At 40.3% G+C, this 13,771-nt stretch overlaps 1 pseudogene; it reads left to right on the top strand.

The window, feature by feature from the left end:
* On the top strand, positions 1-181 carry LOC118632763 (annotated as a pseudogene).
* Positions 182-13,771: the final 13,590 nt, after the last annotated feature.

Raw genomic sequence — 13,771 nt, 5'->3', positions numbered from 1 at the left:
ATGGTGAGTGCAGAAACTGATGCCCAATTCCAGTTCACTGGAATCAGAAACTATTTAAATTCTTATACTCTCACAAGTAGAATGAATTGTGTACTGGCCACATATGGAAGCATTGCTTTGCTGGTTTTATACTTCAAGTTAAGGTATAAAAAAAAAAAATTCAGCTGTGAAAGCCACATAAAAGGATTCTAAACTGTTCCTCATCTGTTAATTTCCCATGCCTGGAGATGCTAATTCAACTCATCATATGATACTCAATTTGTACAATAAATTATGAACCTGAAAAAAAATGGATGCTGGATTTTGTCAAATGCTTTTTCAGCATCTAATAATATGGTCACATGACTTTTGTCTTTCTTTTTGTTTATATGGTATATTACATTTATTGATTTACTAATATGGTACCAGCCTTGCATCCCTGGGAAAAATCCCACTTGATTGTGGTGTATATTTTTTTTTTGCTGGGTTCAATGTGCTAAAATTTTGTTGAGGATTTTGGCATCTATGTTCATCAGAGATATTGGCCTGTAATTTTCTTTGTTTGTAGTGTCTTTATCTCATTTTGGGATTAGGATTATGCTGGCCTTGTAAAAAGAGCTTGGAAGTCTTCCTTCCTCTTGAATTTTTTGGAATAGTTTGGGGAGAATATGTGCTAGTTCTTCTTTGAATGTTTGGTAAAACTCCCCTGTGTAGCCATCCAGGCCAGGGCTTTTATTTGCTGGGATTGTATTGATTACTTCTTCTATTTCCTCAATTGTTATTGGTCTGTTTAGGTTTTCTGACTCTTCCCAGTTGAGTTTCGGAATAGTATATGATTCTAAGAATTTTTCCATTTTGCCTAGGTTGTTGAATTTGTTGGCATACAATTTTTCATAGTATTTTCTTTTTTTTTAATTTTTAAAAAAAAATTTTTTATCCTCACCCGAGGACATTTTTTTGTTTTTTGTTCAGATAGAGTGGGAGGGAGAGAGAGGAAGAAAGAGAGAGAGAAACATCGACGTGAAAGGGACACATCGAGTGGTTGCCACCCGCATGACCCAACCAGGGCCGGGAACAAACTGCAACCGAGGTACGTGCCCTTAATGGGAACCGAACCCGGGTCTCTCTGGACCACAGGCCGATGCTCTAACCACTGAACCAAACCAGCCAGGGCCATAGTATTTTCTTATAATCCTTTTTTTTGTGTGTGGGGACAGGGGTTCATTGTTAATTCACCTCTTTAGTTCTGATTTTATTAATTTGGGTTCTCTCTGTTTCTTGGTGAGTCTGGCTAAAGATTGATCAATATTGTTTATCTTTTCAAAGAAACAGCTCTTGGTTTCATTGATCTTTTACATTGCTGTTTTAGTCTCTATGTCATTTATTTCTGCTCTGATTTTTATTATTTCCTTCCTTCTACTAACTCTGGGTTTTTCTTTTTGTTTTCTTTCTAAATCTTTAAGTTGTTGGATTAGACAGTTTATTATAAATTTTTCTTCTTTCTTGAGGTAGGCCTGTAGTGCTATGAATTTCCCTCTTGGTACTGCTTTTTCTGTGTCCCATAGATTTTGTATTGTTGTGTGTTCATTTTCATTAGTTTCCAGGATGTTTTTGTTTTCTTTCTTGATCTCATTGGTAACCCATTTGTTATTTAATAACATGTTATTTAGCATCCAGATGTTTGAATGTTTTTGAGTGTTTTTATCGTAATTGATTTCTAGTTTCATGCCACTGTGATCTGAAAAGATGCTTGATATTATTTCAATCTTCTTGAATTTTTAGAGACTTACTTTGTGTCCTAACATGTGGTCTATCTTTGAGAATGTTTCATGTGCACTTGAGAAGAATGTATATTCTGCAGCTTTGGAGTGAAATGTTCTATAAATATCAATTAAGTCCAACTGATCTAGTTTGTCATTTAAGGACTCTATTTGCTTGTTTTTGTTGTTGTTGTTGTTGTTGTTTTTTTGTCTAGAAGATCTATCTAGTGGTGTCAATGGGGTGTTAAAGTCACCCACTATGAGTGTATTGCTATTGATCTCTCCCTTAAAGTACTGCAGAAATTTAAAAATATATTTTGGTGCTCCTATATTTGGTACATATATGTTTATCAGGGTTATATCCTCTTGCTGTATTGATTTCTTCAATATTATATATTGTCTTTGTCTTTTATTATGGTTTTAGTTTTGAAGTCTATCTCATCAGCTGGTATTGCTGCACCAACTTTTTGGGGGGGGGGGGCAGGAAATTTTTTTTCCATCCATTCACTTTAATCCTGTGTGAGTCTTTTGTTGTGAGGTGGGTCTCTTGTAGACAGCATATATATATATATATAGGTCATGTTTTGATTGGAACATTCAAGCCATATACATTTAAGGTTATTATTGATAGGTACTTATTAGTTGCCATTTTTATATTATGCCTGTGTTCCTCTCCCTCTCTCTCTATTTATTCTTTTTCTTACAACAATCCCTTTAGCATTTCTTGAAGTGCTGGTTTGGTGGTGGTAAATTTCTTTAGGTTTCTTTTGTCTGGGAAGCTTTTTATTTCTTCTTCAGTTTTGAATGATAGCCTTGCTGGATAGAGTAGTCTTGGATTCAGACTCTTGCCTTTCATTACTTTGTATACTTCCCTTCTGGCCTGCAGTGTTTCTATTTGGAAATCAGCTGACAGTCTAATGGGAGCTCCCTTGTAGGTAACATTCTGTCTCTCTCTTGCTTCCCTTAAGGTTCTTTCTTTGTCTTTGATGTTTGCCATTTTAATTATGATGTGTGTAGCTGTGGGTCTTTTTGGGTTCATCTTGCTTGGGACTCTCTGTATGTCCTGGACTTCTGTGACTTTTTCCTTCACCAAACAAGGGAAGTTTTCTGTCATTATTTCTTCAAACAGGTTATCTATTCCTTTCTCTGAGTCTTCTCCTTCTGGTACTCCTATGATGCAAATGTTGTTATGTTTCGTATCGTCCCAAAGCTCCCTTAAACTCTCCTCCTGCTTTTTAATTTTTTTTTTCCCATTGCTGCTCTATTTGGGTGATTTTTTCTACCTTGTCTTCTGAGTTGCTAATTTGGTCTTCAGCTTCTTCTAATCTACTATTGAGACCGTCTAAGGTATTTTTCATATCAGCTATGTCATTCTCTATTTCCACTTTATTTTTATGCATAGCTTCTACCTTTGTTTTTAGGCTGATGTAGTTTCCACTGAGCTCTTTATAATTCTCATTAAGTTGTTTGTAGTTCTCAGTAAATTGTTTGAGCATCCTTAAAATCATTGCTTTGAATTCTTTATCTGACAAATTGCTTGCTTCCATTTCATGCAGTTCCTTTTCTGGTGATTCCTCCTTTCTTTTATTTGGGTGTTGTTTCTTTGTCTCTCTATTTTAGCAGTCTGGTAGTTCTAGGCCTAGTGAAGGATGTTGGGATGTGTGGGAAGGTTGGTGTGTATGAAATAAGGCTACTGTGCCTCCCAGACTGTTTTGGTGCATGTCACCTCTTGCCTACTGTGGGTCCTGGAGGATTGACAACTGACAGTTGGTATTGGTCTGTGATGGTAGGTGCTTCTTGGGTGCATGGGTCCTGCTGGTGTACTTCTGGGGTGCGTGGGTCCATCTGGTGTTCTGCTGGGTTGTGCTGCTGCTTGGCTGGGCTCAGCTCTTTATCAATCACTGCTGATGCTGCTGGGGGCAATGTCAGCTCCTGGTTTGTGCTGCTACTGCTGCTGCTGTTGCCAGGGAATACTCTCAGCTCCCAATCCTCTGCTGCTGTTGGGACTGAGGATGCTCAGCTCCCCGAACTTTGCTACTGCTGGGGGAGGGACTCCACTCCAAATCTGCTGCTGCAGTTGTCAGGGGTGGGTCTCGGCTGTGCAAACCTTGCTGTTGCTTGGGCTGGGGCACTGCTCATGATCAGCCTTTGCTGATGCTTCTGTGGATGGGTCTCAGTTGCTGATCTGTGCTGCTGATGCCTGGGGATGGTTGTGTGCTCCTCAGCCTCTGTTTCTGAGGGTGTGTCTCAGCTCCCAAGCCTCAGCTGCTGTTGGGGGTGGGGCTACACTCCCACACAGTCACTGCTGCTGTGGGGAAAGGTGCTGGGCTCCTGTGCTGGCACTACTGCTGCTGGGGGGGGGGGGGCTTGGCTCCAATCAGGCTGCTGCTTGGGGGGATGGTGCTGGGCTCCTGGCTGGTTGCTGCTTCCATGAGCAGATACTTTGACAGTGCCACTACTGTGCGCTAGTCTGCATTGACACAGCGGAGTCCACTGGTCCAACGGTGCATGGTGCACTGGTGGATTCAGGTCACTTGGCTAGACTGCTCTCTGCTGCCTTCTCCCAGAGAAGACCAGGGATCTTCCAAAATGGTGAGGCCTTCTGGCTGCGCAGGGAGAAGCACCCTGACAAGCTGCTTACTGGGGTAGCCAGCGCTCCCCATCCACAGCACCAGAACACTCTGCCCTGTGTTTCTGCATTGCTTGAGGTTGCTCATCCACACTCACATCCACTCACACTCTCTCTCACATTCACTCACACCCTCACACACTCACCCTCACTCTGGTCCTGCCTGCCACCATCATTTATTTTTATTCTTTTTTCTTTCTGTTATTCTGATTGGTGGGTTTTACTTCCTTATATTCCAGATCACCAATTGATTCTTAGCTTCATCTGCTCTAGTATTGATTCCTGTAAATTATGCTTTATTTCAGTTAGTGTATTCTTCATTTCTGACTGGTTCTTTTTTTTATGGTTTCTATGTCCTTTTTTATGCTATTGAATTTCTCACTAAGTTCCTTGAGCATCCTTATAACCACTGTTTTGAACTCTATCTAGTGATTTGCTTGCCTCCATTTTATTTTGTTCTTTGTCTGGAAATTGCTTGTGTTCTTTCATTTGGGACCTGTTTCTTTGTCTCCACATTTTGGTTGCTTCTCTATGTTTATTTCTATGTGTTAGGTAGAGCTGCTATGTATCCTGGACTTGGTAGAGTGGCCATGTGTAAATCCCAGTGGCACAGCCTCCTCAGTCACCTGAGCTGGGGACTCCAGGTGCATCTCTGTGTGGGTTGTGTGCACTGTCCTGTTGTAGTTGAGCCTTGATTGCTTTTGGCATCACTGGGAGGGATTAACTCCAAAGATGATTGGCTGTGAGGACCATAAATGACTACAGCAGAGGAGCTGCTGTGCAGGAGTCAATCCTACAGAGCAGGACTTACTTCAGTGGGGCTTTAGTGCTTACTGAGTCCACTTCATGAGTGTGTTGCTTGTAGAGATCATAGGTTCGTAATCCAGCATGTTCTGAAGGTGTCCACTGGGTGAACAGGCTCTAGGGCCTCCTGGGAGTTATAAAGTCAGCCACTATCTGTGCCCTGCCTGGGGCCACCTGGCATGAGCTACAGAGTGATCTGCTGATGGCTGCTAGTTTGCTGGGCTTGGTGGTGCTCCGAAGAGTCCAAGCTGGGAACCAAGACTGGCATCCACTAGTGCCAGGCCTGAGGCCAGTTAGTGAGAGGCATGAGGCACACCAAGTTCAGATGCTACTTGTTTGCAATTTGTTAACCTTTGAAAGATTTTAGGAAAGTCTGCAGCAGGAGCTAAGACAGGCAGCTTGTATAGAAAAGCTACTAGAAATGGCTTGTGTGGGCCCACAAGTAGGGTGTGGTAGGATCTTGGGGAATGAATGGGGTGGAGCAAACAGTATGAGCCAGGATGATGGAAATTCAGGTCTGCCAACTCTATTGGGAGGAGAGCTCATCAAGGAAACAAGTGCCTCTGCCTTCACTTTTGTTTGGCAGAAAGCTGCCCATCCAGCTCTCGTCTTGATGCTGGACAATTCATTTTCTCCCTGTATGTCCCTGATGCCTTTCGAGCTGCTGCCCTAGTGCTGAAGCTCAGAGGGAGCAAGTCAGAGTAAGTCGGTGTGTGGGCCCTTTAAGAGGACCTGCTTGGGACTCCAGAGGCCTCCTTCTTTCTCAGCTTTTGTCTCCCTCAGTTACCCTCCCCACTGGTTTTTAGAGCCAGAAGTTATGGGGACTTCTCCTCCTGCCACTGGAACCCTGAGCTGGAAGGCCTGGTATGGGCCTGACACTCCTCACTGCTCAGAGGAGACCTCCGCAGCTGAGATATTTATCCTTATGATTTTTATCTGCCACATGTGAGCGTAGGACGAACCTGTTCCATGTCTCTGCGCTTCCTACTAGTTTTGATTTGGCTTCTTTAATTCCCTAGCTGTAGGACTTCCATTCAGCTAGATTTCAGGTGGTTCTGAATAATAATTGTTCTATAGTTTAGTTGTAATTTTGATGTGATTGTGGGAGGATGCAAGCACAGCATTTACCTACACACCATCTTGACCAGAAAACCCTGTTAATTTTTTTGTACATGTTTTACTTGAGTTTTGTGAATTCTTTATATATTCTGAATACAAGTCCTATGATGGAAATAGATTTGGAAATATTTCCCAAGTCTGTATCTTGGCTTTTTATCTTCTTCACAATATCCTTTTAAACTAGTTATCAAATTTTTTTTTTTAACAGATCATGCTTTTGATGTCCTGTCCTAGAACTTTTTGACTAACTCCAGATCAGGAAACATTTTCTCTCTGTTTTGCTCTAAAATGTTTTTTTTTTTTTTCTCCTTAGGAAATACAAGGGATTTTATTTATTTATTTCTTCCTATGTAAATTTCTTTATTGTTGAATGTATTACAGATGTCTCCCCCCTTTTTTCCCCCTTGACACCCTCCTCCCACTCTCACCCCCCATCCTGGCTTCCCCACACTATTGCTGTGTTTATTGGTTATGCATATATGCATATAAGTTCTTTGGTTTCTCTCTTCCTCCTTCCCCCTTCCCTTTGAGGTTTGTCAGTCTAACAACCAATTTGTACTTCTTAATCCCTTCACCTTTTTCACCCACTCCCCCAGCCACCCTCTCATCTAGCAACCATCAAAAAGTTCTGTGTATTTATGAGTCTGTTTCTGTACTGCTTGTTCATTTTGTTTGTAGATTCCATTGTTGATAGATATGTATTTATTGCTATTTTATTGTTCATATTTTTGTTCTTCTTTTTCAAGAAGACCCTTCAACATTTCATATAATACTGGTTTGGTGGTGATGAACTGCTTTAGCTTTTCCTTGTCTGGGAAACTCTTTATTTGGTCATCGATTCTAAATGATAGCTTTTTAGGACAGAGTAATCTTGGTTGTAGGTCCTTGCTTTTCATCACTTTAAATATTTCTTGCCACTCCCTTCTGGCCTGCAAAGTTTCTTTTGAGAAATCAGCTAACAGTCTTATGGGAGCTTCTTTGTAGGTAACAGACTGCTTTTCTTTTGCTGCTTTTAAGATTCTCTTTGTCTTTAACCTTTGTCATTTTGATGATGATGTGTCTTGGTGTGGGCCTCTTTGGGTTCATCTTGTTTGGGACTCTCTGTGCTTCCTGGACTTGTATGTCTGTTTCTTTCACCAAGTTAGGGAAGTTTTCTGTCATTCTTTCTTCAAATAGGTTTTCAATTTCTTACTCTGTCTCTTCTTCTGACACCCCCATGATTCAAATGTTGGTATGCTTAAAGTTGTTTCAGAGGTTCCTTACACTATCCTCATTTTTTTTAATTCTTTTTTCTTTTTGCTATTCTGATTGGGTGTGTTTTACTTCCTTATATTCCAAATCAATGATTTGCTTATTAATTGCCTGTAAATTATTTTTTATTTCAGTTAATGCATCCTTTATTTCTGACTGATCCTTTGTTATGCTTTTGAGATCTTCACTGGTTCTTTGATGGTCTCACTAAGTTTATTGAGCATACTTATAAGCAGTGTTTTGAACTCTGCATCTGTTAGGTTGCTTATCTCCATTTCATTTTGTTCGTTTCCTAGAGCTTTGTTCTTTTCTTTCATTTGGGATATGTTTCTTTGTCTCCTCATTTTGGCTGCTTCCCTGTGTTTGTTTCCTTGTATTAGGTAGCGTTACTATGCCACCTAGTCTTCCTAGGGTGGCCTATTATAGTAGGTGTCATATAGGGTCCAGTGGCACAGACTACCTCTTTACCCCAGCTGGGGTGTACCACTCATGTGGACTGTACATTCTTCTGTTGTAATTGAGTCTTGATTGCTGTTGGCATGTCAATGGGAGGAATTTACTCAGGCTAATCAACTGCAAAGACTGGCTGTGCCCACTGACCACCAACCTCTGACTACCTTGGATGATCAGCTTTGCAGGGCCCACCACACAGAACAAGTCTTACTTCAGCAGGGCTCTGGTACCCACTGGGTCCAATCCTTGAGTGTCACTTGTGGAGGTGGTTGGGTGGTGGTGCTTCGATGTGGTCTAAAGCTGGCCACTGGGTGTGCTGGCTCTAGGGCAAGGTCAGCCACTGCCCGTTTTCTATCTTAGATCACCAGGCATAAGCTACAAAGTTATCTGCAGATAGCTGCTTCTTGTTCTGGGCCTGGAAGTGCCCAGGCAAAGCCAAGCTGTGAACCAAGGCTGGTTGCTTCTATGTCCAGGCCTGGGGACACTCAGTGACAGAGGTATGTGGCTTGCTGAGGCCAGATGCTTCTTGTTTGAGAGAACTTAGGAAAATCTGAAGCAGGAGCCAAGATAGGCCAATCCTATGGTAAAGCCACTGGAAACAGCTTGGGTGGTCTCAGAAATTGGGTGAGGCAAGATCTCAGGAAATCACCAGGGCAGAACAAACAATATGAGCCAGGTTGCTAGAGTCCCAGATATGGCACTTCTCTGCCTACCCAGTGGGGGAAGGGCTCACCAAAGGAACAGCAGCCTCCACCAGCATGTCTGTCCAGGACAAAGCTGCCTCTCCAGCTCTCGGCCTGATGCCAAACAACGCAGTTCTTTCCCATATGTCTCTGGTGCCTTTCAAGCTGCCTCCCCTACACTAGTGCCTGGAGGTAGCAAAACTCAGTAAGTCCAGGTATGGGTTCTTTAAGAGGAACTGCCTAGGGCACCAGAAATCTCAGCCTCAGTTCCCGCTGGTTTTTACAGCCAGACATTATGGGATTTCTCTTCCTGGCACTGGAACCCTGAGCTGGAGGTCCTGGTGTGGGACAGGGACTCCTTGCTCCACAGGGAGGACCTTCACAGCTGAGGTAGCCCTCCTGATTTTTATCCACCACACACAGGTGTAGGACCAGCCTGTCTGGGCCTCCGCCCCTCCTACCAGTCTCGATGTGGCTTCTTCTTTAATTTTGTAGTTGTAGGCTTCCATTCAGCTCGATTTCAGGTGGTTCTGAATGATGGTTGTTCTGTAGCTTAGTTGCAATTTTGATGTGGTTGTGAGAGGAAGTGAATACTGCATTTACCAGCTTGACTGGAAGCCTCCTCTAAAATTTTTATAGTGTTACATTTTACATTTAGATCAATGATTCATTTTGAATTATCTTCTGTATAATGAGATGTTTTGATTGAGGTTGTTATTTTTGTTTTACATATAAGTATGAAATTGTATTTTGAAGGGAGTTGGATTGGGCTTTTTTTTCATTAATTTTTCTTTATTGATTTTAGACAGAGTTAGAAACATTGATGAGAGAGAACATAGGTTGGCTGCCTCTCACATAGCCCCCATTGGGGATTGAGCCCTGACCAGGAATTGAACAGGTGACCTCTTGGTGCATAGGTTGATGTTCAACCACTGAGCCACACCAGCTGGGCTATTTTTATTTTTTAAAAATATGTTTTTATTGCCCAGCTGGTGTGCACAGTGGTTGAGCATCAACCCATGCACCAAGAGGTCACCAGTTTAATTCACGTTCAGGGCACCTGACCAGGTTGTGGGCCAAATCCCCAGTAAGGGGCATGTGGGAGGTGACCAATCTATGTTCTCTCTCATCAATGTTTCTATCTCTCTCTCTCAGTCTCCCTTCCTCTCTCTAAAATCAATCAATAAAAAAAATTTTCTATTGATTATTTACAGAGAGGAAGGGAGAGAAAGATAGAAACATCAGTGTGAGAGAGAAACATCAATTGGCTGCTTCTTATATGCCCCCTACTTGGGGTCAAGCCTGCAACCTGCCACATGTGCCTTGACAGGGAATCGAACCGGGTACTCTCAGTCTGAGGGACAACACTCAATCCACTGAGTCACACCACCCGGGCTGGATTAAACATTTTATTCATTCTGATATTCCTTTTTTTTTTTTCAATCCTCACCAGAGTACATTTTTGCATTTATCTTCAGATAGAGTGGGAAGGAGAGAGGAAGAGAGAGAGAAACATCGACATGAGAGAGACACATCAAGTGGTTGCCACCCACATGACCCCAACCAGGGCCAGGACAAACTGCAGCCAAGGTACGTGCCCCTAGTAGGAACCGAACCTGGGACTCTCTGGTCTGCAGGCCGACACTCCAATCGCTGAGCCAAGCCAGCCAGGGCTGATATTCTTTTCTTAATTAATGTGTTTAGACAAATTATATTTAATGTTATTATTGACATATTCAGTTTTCGGTCTACCACTATATTGTTTAATTTCTCTTTGTGCCTTTCATTGTTTATATCTGTTTCTCCTTTTATTGTCCCCTTTGAGGTTATTTAAATATTTTTCTACTATTGCTGTTTGTTGTACTTCAGACTATCATTTGTTTATATGTTTTTTTTTCCAATTTTTAAAAATATGTTTTTGTTAATTTTTAGAGAGAAAAACAGAAGGGTCATATCTCAACATAATAAAGGCCATATATGATAAACCTACAGCCAACATCATATTCAAGGGGCAAAAACTAAAAGAATTCCCCTTAAGAACAGGAACAAGACAGAGATGTCCACTTTCACCACTCTTATTTAACATAGTACTGGAAGTCTTAGCCACAGCAATCAGACAAGAGGAAAAAATAAAAGGGATCCAAATTGGAAAGGAAAAAGTGAAACTGTCATTATTCGAAGATGACATGATATTGTACATAGAAAGCCCTAAAGGCTCCATCAAAAACTACTAGATTTAATAAATAAATTTGGCAAAGTAGCAAGATGCAAAATCAACATCCAGAAATCATGGGCATTTTTATACACCAACAATGAGCACATAGAAAAAGAAGAACAAAGTAGAAGGGAATCACAATACCAGATATCAGGTTATACTACAAAGCCACTGTAATCAAAACAGCCTGGTAATGGCATAAGAACAGGCATATAGATTGATGGAACAGAACAGAGAACCCAGAAATTGACCCAAGACAGTATGCTCAATTAATATTTGACAATGGTTGTCAGAGCCTACAATAGAGTAAAGACAGCCTCTTTAATAAATGGTATTGGAAAAATTGTACAGCTACATGCAAAAAAAATGAAGCTAGACCACCAACTTACACCATACACAGAAATAAACTCAAATGGATAAAAGATGTAAATGTAACTTGTGAATCCATGAAAATTCTAGAAGAAATGTAGGCAACAAAATTTCAGACGTCACACACAGCAGAATTTTCAATGATATAATGCCTAAGGCAAGAGAAACAAAGGGGAAAATTAATACATGGGACTACATCAAACTAAAAATCTTCTGCACAGCAAAAGAAACAAGCGTAAAAATGGAAAGGGAACCCACTGTATGAGAGACCATAATTGCCAGCGTTATATCAGATAAGGGGTTAACTTTCAAAATATGTCAAGTACTCATACATCTCAACAAAAGGAAAACAAACAATCCAATTAAAAATTGGGCAGAGGACCTAAATAGACACCTCTCCAAACAGAACATACAAATAGCCAAGAGATATATAAAAAAAATGCTCAGTGTCACTAATCATCAGAGAGATGCAAATTAAAAATGACTATGAGGCAAAAAACAAGTGCTGGCAAGGGTGTGGAGAAAAGTACACTGCTGGTGGGAATGCAGACCGGTGCAGCCACTATGGAAAGCACTATGGTGTTTGCTTAAAAAATTAAAAATTTAACTGCCATTTGACCAAGTAATCCCACTTCTAGGAATATATCCTAAGAAGTCTGAAACACCAATCAGAAAGAATACATGCACCTCTATGTTCATAGCAGCACTATTTACAATTGCTAAGATCTAGAAACAGCCCAAGTGTCCTTCAGTAGATGAGTGGGTATAAAAGCTGTGGTATATATACACAATGGAGTACTATGCAGATGTAAGAAAGAAAGCTCTCTTTCCCATTTGAGATGACATGGAGGGACCTGGAGAGCATTATGCTAAGCGAAATAAGCCAGTCAGAGAAAGACAAGTATTACATGATCTCACTTATTTGTAGAATGTAATGAACAAAATAAGGTGATGAACAAAATAAACCTAGATACATAGAAGTAGGGTTCAGACTAACAAACTTCAGAGGAGGGGGCAGGGGCGGGGTCCAGGGGAAGAGATAAACCAAAGAAGTTATGCATATAAGCATAACCAATGAATATGGACAACAATGCTGGGGGGTGGTGGGTGGGAACGGGAGAAGGGTCTCAATGAGGGAAAAAGGAGAAACATCTGTAACAAAAATAAATCAATTAATTAAAATGATAAAAATAAAATACGCCAGTTCTTTTGGGTTCCATTTTTTTTATGCAAAATTTGTAGTCATTCAAAACGTTGTTCCCTTATAGTTAATATTTTACCTATTTTGTCCGTAGTTTTGAGCAATTTGATTATGATGTATCTTGGTATGTATTTATTTGGGTTTAACCTATTTGGGATTCATTAAATATGAGACTATAGGTTTATATCATGTGCCAAATTTTTTAAAAACACCAAACTTGTTCTCCCTGCTTCTAGGACTAAATGTTAGGCTTTTCTTTTCTTTTTAAAAAATTTCCTACAGGTCTTTGTTCTTTGGTTTTCTTTTAATACCTTTTCTCCCTATTCTTCATACTGAATAGTTTCTATTTATGTATCTTCAAGTTAACTCTCCCACTTAATCTCTATTGTGTTGTTAAGTCCATCTAGTAATTTTCTTAAAAAATATTTTTTGATCGACCGCCTCCTGCACGCCCCCCACTGGGGAGTGGCCCCACAACCTGTGCCCTGACTGGAAATTGAACCGGCAACCTCTTGGTGCTGGGTCGATGCTCAACCACTGAGCCACACTAATCAGGCCGTTATTTATTTTTTTCTTCTTTTTTAATTTCAGTTACAGGCTTCCTTCATTTTGAAATATGCATTTCTGGTTTCTCTGTTTTTTCATGGCTCTATAACTTGTTTCTTTTTATTGATTTGCTATATTCTATTATATGGAGCAAACAGTTGGTTTATCTTTTAATGATTTATTATTTTTGAGTTTTCATAGTGATTGCTTTCCCTAAAACAACTATTACCCTATTACCATATATATCTGGTATATGAATCTACTTTAAATTTGGCCATTTGAATGTCTTTTTTGGAGAAATGTCTATTTCCTCTGTCAGATTTTTTTTTCTATATGCTATGGAATTGTGTGATTTCCTGGTATGTTTTGGATAGTAACCCCTTATTAAATATGATTTGAAAATATTTTCTCTGGTTTCATAGGTTTCCTTTTCATTTTGTTTCTTTTGCCATATAGAAGCTTTGTAGTTGAACATAGTTCTACTTTTTGATTTTTGCTTTTGTGGCTGGTACTTTAGGTTTCATAGCCGAGAAATCATTGCAAAGACCAATTTGATTTTTTTTTTTCTCTGTTTTCTTCTAGAAGTTTATGGTTTCAGGCCTCATTTTAAGACTTTATCCATACTGAGTTAACTTCTCTGAGTGATGTAAAATAGGAGTGCAATTTCATTCTTTTGTAGGTGGATAATTAGTTTTTAGTTTTATACTTTGCTTCCCTTCTCTTTATCTTGTATCTACTATAGGTTTGTATTTTGTTATTACC

Source organism: Molossus molossus, unplaced genomic scaffold, assembly GCF_014108415.1.
Source record: "Molossus molossus isolate mMolMol1 unplaced genomic scaffold, mMolMol1.p scaffold_m16_p_17, whole genome shotgun sequence".
NCBI lineage: Eukaryota > Metazoa > Chordata > Mammalia > Chiroptera > Molossidae > Molossus > Molossus molossus.
Note: the sequence above shows the minus strand (reverse complement) of the source record. Positions and strands in the feature narration are given on the sequence as shown.